We start from the raw sequence: 9,793 nt of genomic DNA, 5'->3' as shown, positions 1-9,793 counted from the left end.
TAACTAAATTTTCCTTAGCCTTAAGTTGGATTTTCATGGAATGGGATTGTGATTGCCTTCTTCTATCTGCCAAGTCCATGAGAGGCTTTGCATTATGGTCATGTAGCATTGCACCAAACCCGCCTCGATCTCTTAGAGATCGACCCATTAGGGTTGAGAGTTACCGTTCCAATCTGACCCATCAATGTAAGAGTTACCAACAGCTTTCTCAAGTACATCCCATATAAATCTTGGATGCGATCTTTCCACATGGCTCGCCCTGAATATGGTGTACTATTAGAGAATGCAAGTTTTTTCATCCTAGCATGAAATTCCTTTTGGGAAAGAAAAAAATTGTTGAAATTATGAAATTCAAGTTTTTCACCCAAACATGAAATTCCTTCTGGGAAAGAAAAAAAAATGTTGAAATAATGAGAGATTCATATAAAAGCTTTCTCGAAGAACAATAAATTTCGTTCTTTAGAGATTCTACACCACACCCTAAGATATTCTTCAAATTGGCACGGCTTGTTTCTTCTATCTCATATGTATCTGGTTTGCATTTGGTTCTTAATGTACAACTTGTGAAATAATGAAGAAGTAAATAGAACAAGAAAATGAAATCCCATGCGAAAAATGAGGTGTACGTTGTTTGTTCGGTAATGTGCTTACATCCACAGATGAGACTAAGAACAATCACCATTTTCTTTCCTTGGTTTTTACAGTCTATATTATCTCAAATATTGTTATCCATAGCATGAATCATATTTCACCATTCAAACCTTAAATCCCTAGGCACATCAATAAACCAAGAGAACTATGTTCTATCAAATTTTCCATTACAACATCCATTTTATTCCCAGCCTGCCTGACTGTGCAGATCATTAATCTTACTAACTTAATCAACCTGATTGATGGTCATTGATTCGAGCATTTTCCACCGTGATCTTGAAAGCTATATCTTTTTACTCGTGAGCTCAGGTTATGATAATTCTTTTCATCGAGACCAAAATACTATTCTGCTTCACAACTCGACCCATGAAATATTTTGCATCCAATATGCAACATTGGACCCCATTGTCCACAAAATATCACTATAAACCTCCCTTTTTTGTCCATAGGGTGCCAAAATCAATCCCTCAAATTGCTTTCCTAAAATGACAAAAGCTGCCAAAATCAGTCCTCAAATTGCTTCACTAAAAAGACAAAAGCATTGTAAACAGCCAAGAAAATATGTATGAATAAAAGTCCCCGTGTCTACAAATTGCCATTTGACGGTCCTTCACACTTTGTTTTTTTTCTCACTAAAAAGCCAAAACTTAAAAGAGCAAAGCTACCAAATAATATTCTCTCTATATTTGTCCACTTATAACTTAAAACGTTTAACATTACTCAAAAAACTTGTAAAGCACAGATCGAACAAATATAAGGCTAATAATTATTTGCACTTTTCTAGCCTCAACCCCCCCTCTCCATCAAACCAACTGTTAGGATTTCCTAGTGATCAGTCCTTATATTCTAGAGGTTAGTACTCTTTTTTCGAGGAACTACATTGGTGGTGAGTTTTTTCCATCATATTTAGATTAGGGCTGAGATTAAATTAGAAAATAGCTATTTCCACACCAGTTTTTTCTTATATATAGATACCAATTAGAAACTTAAAACAGATGATGTCAAGCGAAGGAGTTTTTTTTAATCACAAACCATTCTCAGCAGCTAGAAGAGAGAGAGAGAGAATGTATGATTCATAAAAATTCAGAGAGTTTGTTTTCAAGGGAATATAAATTGAGTCATGATAATCTGACTACCCCACGTGGCAAACTCAATTGACTGTCTGATGTGACAAGTTTGGGAACTATAGATCTCTGCTCATCTCCTCGGGAAACATGATTCCCTCGAGATACACTTTTTATGAGGAAGTCCACCCATGTATCCCAAGGAGCGCAGAACTATGGTTCCCAAACTTGTCATGTCAAGGTAGTCGATTGAGTTTGCCATGTGGGGTAGTCAGATTATCACGATTCATATAAATTCCATAAAAAATGTTCATACGAAAACGAATTCCACTATTTGATTTTAAAACTGGTTGACTTAAAACTTAATTGAGTCGATTTGACTTAATTGGATTTCAAGTTTACCAGCCATTTGGTTCATCATCGTGGGATGCCCTTGGCCAGATGATAATTTATTAAGAACATGAAGAATCATGAAAATAAAGAAGATAAAGTGGAAGATTGAGTTTTTGAACTTGGACATTTTTCAAAACTTAAAAAAGTTGGAGGCAAGATTTAATCATTTTGGAGGAGTTGAGTGTAACCTTGGGAATTTTGCGTTGATAATGTAAAATGAAATAATAAAAAGAATAGGAAAATGTCGAATCCACCACGCAATAAAACTCTCAAAAAGAAATTTTATTAAATCGAAGGTGATTTCTGCATTGCAGTTACAACATTTATTATATAGAAAAGTCTTCTAATCCTATTAAAACATGAAAGTAGTAAAAAATAATAAACAAACTAACATGGACCATAAGTAAAACAGAATCGACTATGTATAATTCTAACTTCTATAACTAAAGTTATTATCAAAATAATTTTTTTCTAAAATGACAAATTTGTTAAAAAAAGGTTTGAAAATGAAATGTCCATTGCATATGGATCCTAAAGATCTTAACTATCTCCATTCAAGAGTGAGTCACCTCGCATGATTTTGACTTTGGAGCATGTCCAGGCTTTTCGCTTGAGCGTTTGGCAATGCAAGCATTTCACCAATTCTCCTGCAACTTGTAACTAGAACTATAATCTGCCTTCATTGTGTTGAACTAGATCATCTCAATAAACTTTCTCTTAGTATTTGTACGTTTCCAAATAATTCATTTTCAAGGAAATATAAATTTCTTGAGAAAAATAAGTTCCACCATTTGATTGCACCAAGAAAAGTGTTAAAAATAAAGTTTGATTTTAGTTTTGGAGATGAGAGAATAACATTGGGAGGAGAGATGGAAAAACATTTTCCTACACAATATGAAAATTCACTTTGGTCGGAAAATTGAAATCTAGACAAAATCGCGTCTAAAAATCGAATTTTCCATCTTACGTCGCGAGTAGGCTATAAATAATTGTAACTTTCTTTGTAATTAGAAAAAGAGTACTTATAATGCCACACCTACATTTTTATCCTAAAAAGATTTTCTACAAAAACAATAATGAAGTGAGCAATTGCGATTCAACGACCATCAACATTTGATTTCTTAGAGAAAAACAAGAAATTAATTCAAAAACGGCCTCCACCAACGGATTACTAACCACCTTAATAATAACACTATTATATATGTGCCTCCAAACACTAAATTCAAGAGTCGTGATTTTCTGACGCCCCCTCTGACATTTGCCCCCTCACGCTCCTTAACATGACATGAGTTAGAACCATAGATTTTTCCTCGGGAAACTTTGCACATGTGTATCTCGAGTAAAAAAAATCTAGGTTCTAACACATGCCACGTCAAGGAGCATATGTCAGACGGGCAAATTAAAAGAAAATCATTGCACTAAAATTCAATTGCATAATTAGGTGTGTTATAATAATAAATTAATGGCGTGGAATTTTTTTCTTTCACATTTGTTATATATATATATGTAACAAAATATGATTAGATTTGACTACATAATTAAATCCAATGGTCAGGATTCCATCAATCAAGTTGGTTTCCGTTGTGTCTGTTTCCTTAGCGACATAGCTACTAACCAACGCGAGTCCATTGCCTGTAAATTTCATCACGTTTGAAGCTTGATCACATACATCTGACTTTATCGGACAATCAGAAACTATATCGAATCCATCCGTACACGTGTCCTCGTATGTAAGAGCGGCACTCATCTACGTCTGCAAGTTACTCATTTGTAATCGAATCGATTCGCCCGTACTGATGTTAGGCATCTCCTCTAGTGACCGTCCTATCTGATCAACAGCGTCGCGAAAGGTGCTGAAGCAGTCATGCAGCGCGGCTACAGATCTTGGCTCGGCTCCTGAGTTGAGTAGGCGCGAAGAGGTTTGAAATGTAGTAGGTGGCCATTTGCCGTGTCTTGGAGAGACTGACTTTGACGGCTCCACGAGCCAGCTGGGCTGGGTTTTGTTGAACGGTGTTGGTGTAGTGGCAGCGAAGTGTAGCAGAGGTTAGGATATAAAGTTGCTCCGCAGCTTGTAGGGCTAAAATTGGGTGCATTGGGATTTGATTTGATGGATGGACGGTTAAGATTGCTGAGAGATGGAAGAGTAAGGCTGCTGCTGGGAGCAGGGGGAGGTTGGAAAGGATTTGTTGGGGTTTGTCGGCCATATCCTCACTTTTGCAAAAAATCGTAAATTTTTTTCGACACATTTTTAAAAGATAGATATAGTAGAATATTCCTTTTCGTCATAGGTATGGATAAAGATAGTTTAATTTTTGCTCTAACATTTATAATTGTGGAATCTGAAAATAGTGAGAGTTGAAATTGACGAAAACTTCATACAAGGTCGAAAAGTCATGAAGATAATGTTGACAAACTTGACCTAAACGATTGACAAGCCTTTGATTAGTCAACGAAATTGATCTAAGAAAAAAACTTGGCCAAAACGATTAAAAAATCTTTTAAATCTCAATTAAAACTTCATTTACAAGTCGAAAATTGTTAAGATTTCTAACTAGACTATATTTAAAAAAAAATATTACTTTGATGAAAGGTTTATTATATTGTTATCTTAAATAATCATATAAAGAGTTTTGATAGTCTTAAGATCATATGAATTTTTAAACATAATAAAATATTAGTAAACCTTGCTTCAATGATTAAATTGTGAATTATTTATGAATTCATAGTATTGACATATATGTCTTTAAGTATTGATGGAACTATTACATATTGTTGACAAATCATTTTTTAAGGGTTGACAAGATTAGTAATTTTAATTTTGTCTTGACATAATTCTCAGTCATTCCGTCAAGGATCATTTTTAAACATATTTAGGACTAACATCGCTCATAATATTTTTTTAGATTTTTTTTACTAATATTTCTTAATTATTTTTTGGATGAAGGCAAAATAATATGTATCTCAATAAAATTGGATGGTTCACAAATCCAACCACAAAGTCATATCATTGTCAATTTTTTTAATAAATATTAGTAATGATAATTGCTTTTTAATAATTTTTTTCATGGTATTTTTGTAGTTTTTATTAAGTTTAAAGGTTTCTTATGTTAATTTAATTTAATTTTTTAAATTAAAAGCCCATGCATATCTTAAGAAAATCAAACGATTTTTGAAGCAAATAACATGTCACATCATCCATCAAACATCTCATTAAACATATTAAAGTGAAAAAAATTTCAGATGCTTTTTATAGTATTTCAGTGATTGTTATAGAGTGAGTATAAGGGCATTATGATCCTAAAATAATGAAATGCTAAACCCAAAAATACAGTAACCTATTTTGATAATAAACCAAAATACCAATAATTATACCTAATAAAATTCATGTACTAAAAATGGTGTCTTCGAGATATTTTTAGACTCTTCATTTTTCACTCTCTTTTTGGATGTCACTATTAAATTTTCATTATGTACACTGAGAAATTCTATTACTTAGCGTTTTAAAAATCAGATTGAGCCGTGGCCCGATTGGAGATTAGTTAAGAATCACCAATTTTTATAGAGTTGTGGCTTAATTGTCAAAACAGCCTGGTTTTTTGAGCCACATGATCTTAGAATTGAAATAGAACTTCTTAAGTAAAATTGAAACCCCGGGCCAACCAATTAAGTAAAATTTTGGTTGCATCGTTGGTTCGGTTCTTAAAACATTGCTATTACCACCCCCAACTTCTGCTTAAAGCACTCCAAGATGTGTGTTAATTAAATTCTTTGCTGCTATAATATACTTGGGGTGCTTTGAGTAAAAATTGGTGTGGCAATAGAAGCTCCTTATCATAAAATTGGTGGGCCAGATAGTGAGGCATATCCCTTTCTCTGTGGGAGGTTATGGGATTCAAATCGCCTTCAATACCTTTGTGCTTAGTTGGAGCCTTGGAGGTATCTCCTTTGTAATAAAAAACAGTTTTATATTTTCTCCCTATTTTGTTTGGGTTATTTATACATACTCCTTAACGTTTTCGTGCATATTAGAGATACATCCCTTTATTTTCAAACTGATGACATTCTCCTTGGTCTAGGCCTACTCTGGAAGACTAGTAGAATTACCTAAATACCATCAAATCCAACTTCTAGTTAAAAGCCCGTTTTCTTATATTTTTATCCCAATGGGGTCGGTCCACCCGATGGTCCTAACTTCAAGCCCAAACCAAAACATGAATGGGCACTAATTTGAACTGGTAACTAACTGGGCCCAATAACACTATTCAAATGTGGTCCATTGACAAACCTACTATCTTGCATTTGAAGTTTATTAAAGGTCGAAAGTTGTACAGTCTTGAGGTTGAAAGACATGGGTATTTATGTTATTTTCTATTAATCTCTTATAAAGGACCAAGTTCAAAAGAGGTGTTTTGTCAATTTTAAAAAAGATAGGGGTTTATCAAATATTTATGTTTACCCTTTCTTAACATAGAACACCAAACAAAGATATAGACACACCAAAGAACTTGAGAAGAATAAGAAATTAAGAAGGGTTTGTGATCATTAAAAACTAGGACTATCTACACGCCAAATACTACTATTTTTTATGGGTGATTTAGACATACTCCCCCATGTTTTTCTGAATATTAGCGATACTCCCTATATTTTGAAATTGATGACATGCATCCATTGATCTCAGTCTTCTAAATAGACCAAGGGGAAATTAAAAGAATCAAATTCACTCATCTTTAATCTCTAGCTAAAATCTCAGATTTTTCTTCTCCAAAACCAATCATCTTCAAGCTCTTCAAAGTCTAAGAAACTTTACTCTACTCAACCTTATTTTCATCCATCATTTTTTTTTTTTAAATCTTGCCTCCTTCTCTAAAATATCTTAGATTTTTCTATAAAAAATTTCATTATTTTATACTTCTTCAAAAATTGTATCTTGCCTTGAATTTTAATGATGAAGACTTGAAGTAGATACAATCTTAAAATAAATAATGAGAGTTAAATTTTTTATATTCGAAAAGGTCGGAGATGACTGGTTTGGAGAGGAAAAATTTGGATTTTTTATATTAGAGATTAAGATGAGTGCATTTGAGTCTTTTTTCCCTTAGCCTATTTAAAAAATTGAGGTCCAGCTATGCATGTCATAAGCATAGTTAGCAATTTGATGGACGGGGAATCAACGGTACGAAAATAAATCGGGTACCATTTGGAATAGCAATGCACTGGTTCGCTCAAAAATTCGATGACAAAAAAAAAACGTAGGACGGCAAAAATACAATACAGAAACAATTCGAGAATGATTCGGATCCAACAATTTTTAAAAATTTCAAAATTTTGGATATATATAACATATGATATGGCCTAAAAAATTTTAGTCTACTAATCAAATTATCAATACTTCAATTAAAAATATCTTAAGCAAATAAGTAAACAATCCACAATCACATTCATCCAATACAATATATATTCACAATTAAAGATTTAGTTTTAATCCATCTAATAATCAGTGTAAATGAAAAGTATAAAACATAATATACAAATTAATGCCAAAATCATCATGTCCCATGACTTAATTAAATTCAAAAAGAAATTTTTTGTCGTTTCTAAAAAGTTATTCAGACGAAGTAGATGGACTAAATAACTTGTCAAAAAGAATATCTTTACGATTATGTGTGATTTTATTTTCCTTTTCAAACTCTTCACGATCATCATCAACAAATTCTAGAAACTCTCCAAATTGTTAAAGATTAATTATTTTTGTGAGGACGATTTTCAACTTAGAGTTTTTTTTCCCCCTCTCTTGAGTTTTGAAGTGAGAACTGAGAACAAGGAAATATGAAATATTTTATTAAAATACTTATGGAATATACGTACAAATCGCGATCTATTTGTTGGGATTCAAAGATCCATGAATTAATCTGAATCTTTGAAACCAACGATAGTTTTGATCGAGAAAAGTATTATTCGTTTAATTTGCAAATCAATCGCAGATTTACTAATTATGGATAAGACTCCCCCACACCACATACTCATTAAACTCCCCAGATGATGTGGGGTGTGCCAAAACCATAGACTTTATGCCTCGGGATACACAACCGCACATCCTCATAAGTCATTGTAGTTGTGTATCCGTTGAAAGGAAATCTATGGTTCTTACATTCCTCACATAAGGGGAGTCGATTGAGTATGCCACGTGGTGGAGTCAGATTATCACGTCTCATCTCTAATATTCAGCAAAACATAGTGGGGTATGTCTAAATCATCCATTTTTATGAGTCATGCGTAGATAACCGTAGATTTATTTCCTTAAGATACAAGTAAGAAAATCAGCGGTTCTCCATTCCCTGCCAGATCAGATCAGTGTTGAACCCAGAATACAATACAGGCAGTCAAGCATTTTCCATTTTTTAATGATAGATCAAACATTATTATTAATCGGATGCGTTATAACAAAAAGGTGGGTGTGTCGATATAACTTATATCATATAAGCCTCTCATGAACAAGAAGGATTCATTAACACTAATTTCTGAGCTAACAAACCCACCCTTTAGACAAAAACCACCTGTCCCTTTCAAATACTATTGTCTGCACAGAAATTCCATAGCCCTGGAAATATACAATCACTCCCAACAACAAGTTTGCCCATTTTTTTTTGTGGGCCGTACTAAGTCAACGGTTAGAAAACCATCAATCAAGTGTTTGTTCCCTTAGCAACATAGTTATTAACCAACGCGAGCCCATTACTTGTAAACTTCTTCACGTTTGAGGCGCGATCACATACATCTGACTTCATTGGACCATCAGAAACTTCATCGAATCCATCCGTACACGTCTCATCATTTGTAAGAGCGGCACTCATCCACGTCTGCACGTTACTCATCTGGAATCGGAACGATTGTCCTGGACTGATTCGACTCATCTCCTTGAGTGAGCGTTTTATCTGATTAGCAGCACTGCTGAAGGTGCTGAAGCAATCGTGCAGCGCGGCTGCGGTTGTTGGCTCGGTTCCTGAGTTGGGTTGGCGCGAAAGGTTTGAAATGTAAGAGACCATGTGCCGAGTCGTGGAGAGACTGACTGAGACGGCTACACGAGCCAGCTTAGCTGGGTCTTGTTGAATGGTGTTGGCATAGCGGGAGAGCGAGGTGAAGCACAGATCAGGATATAAAGTTACGCCGCAGCTTGTACGGATGAAATCGGTGTCATTGGGATTGGGATTTGATGGATCAACGGATGAGATTGTTGGGAGATGGAAGAGTAAGGCTGCTACTGAGAGCAGGAAGAGATGGGAAAGGATTTGTTGGGTACTTGATTTCTTGGCCATATTGTGAAGGCTGAGCTAATTGCAGAAGATTTGATTGAGGGAGGTTTAAGTAGGCTCAGCTCTTGTTCCACAATTACCAATTTACCATCATAATAGATTAAATATTACTAAGATACCATTCTTCTATTATGGGTCTGTCGATGCATCTGATTCAGATTGGTTTGATACAGATCTCGATAAGAAATTTATTAGACCTGAATCCGATTTGAGTCTATCATATTAAGTCCAAACCAAATTTTGGATCGATCCTATCAAACTTGATTTGATTTAATAATTGTGCATATATAAAAATATAGGGAAATGTTCAACACCTTACTATTTATCCTATATTTTGCTGAACGTGTTTTGTCTTACATGGGTTAGAAGTTTTGG

General features: G+C 34.2%; 2 pseudogenes; both read right to left on the bottom strand.

Moving 5' to 3' along the window:
* Positions 1-33: 33 nt before the first annotated feature.
* LOC147398040 (21 kDa protein-like) lies at positions 34-6,720 on the bottom strand (annotated as a pseudogene).
* A 1,876-nt stretch (positions 6,721-8,596) lies between these two features.
* Positions 8,597-9,455, bottom strand: LOC147398039 (21 kDa protein pseudogene; annotated as a pseudogene).
* Between the last annotated feature and the right edge of the window lie 338 nt (positions 9,456-9,793).

The sequence above is a fragment of the Akebia trifoliata genome, chromosome 7 (assembly GCF_017979445.1).
Source record: "Akebia trifoliata isolate Shusen 1 chromosome 7, ASM1797944v1, whole genome shotgun sequence".
NCBI lineage: Eukaryota > Viridiplantae > Streptophyta > Magnoliopsida > Ranunculales > Lardizabalaceae > Akebia > Akebia trifoliata.
Note: the sequence above shows the minus strand (reverse complement) of the source record. Positions and strands in the feature narration are given on the sequence as shown.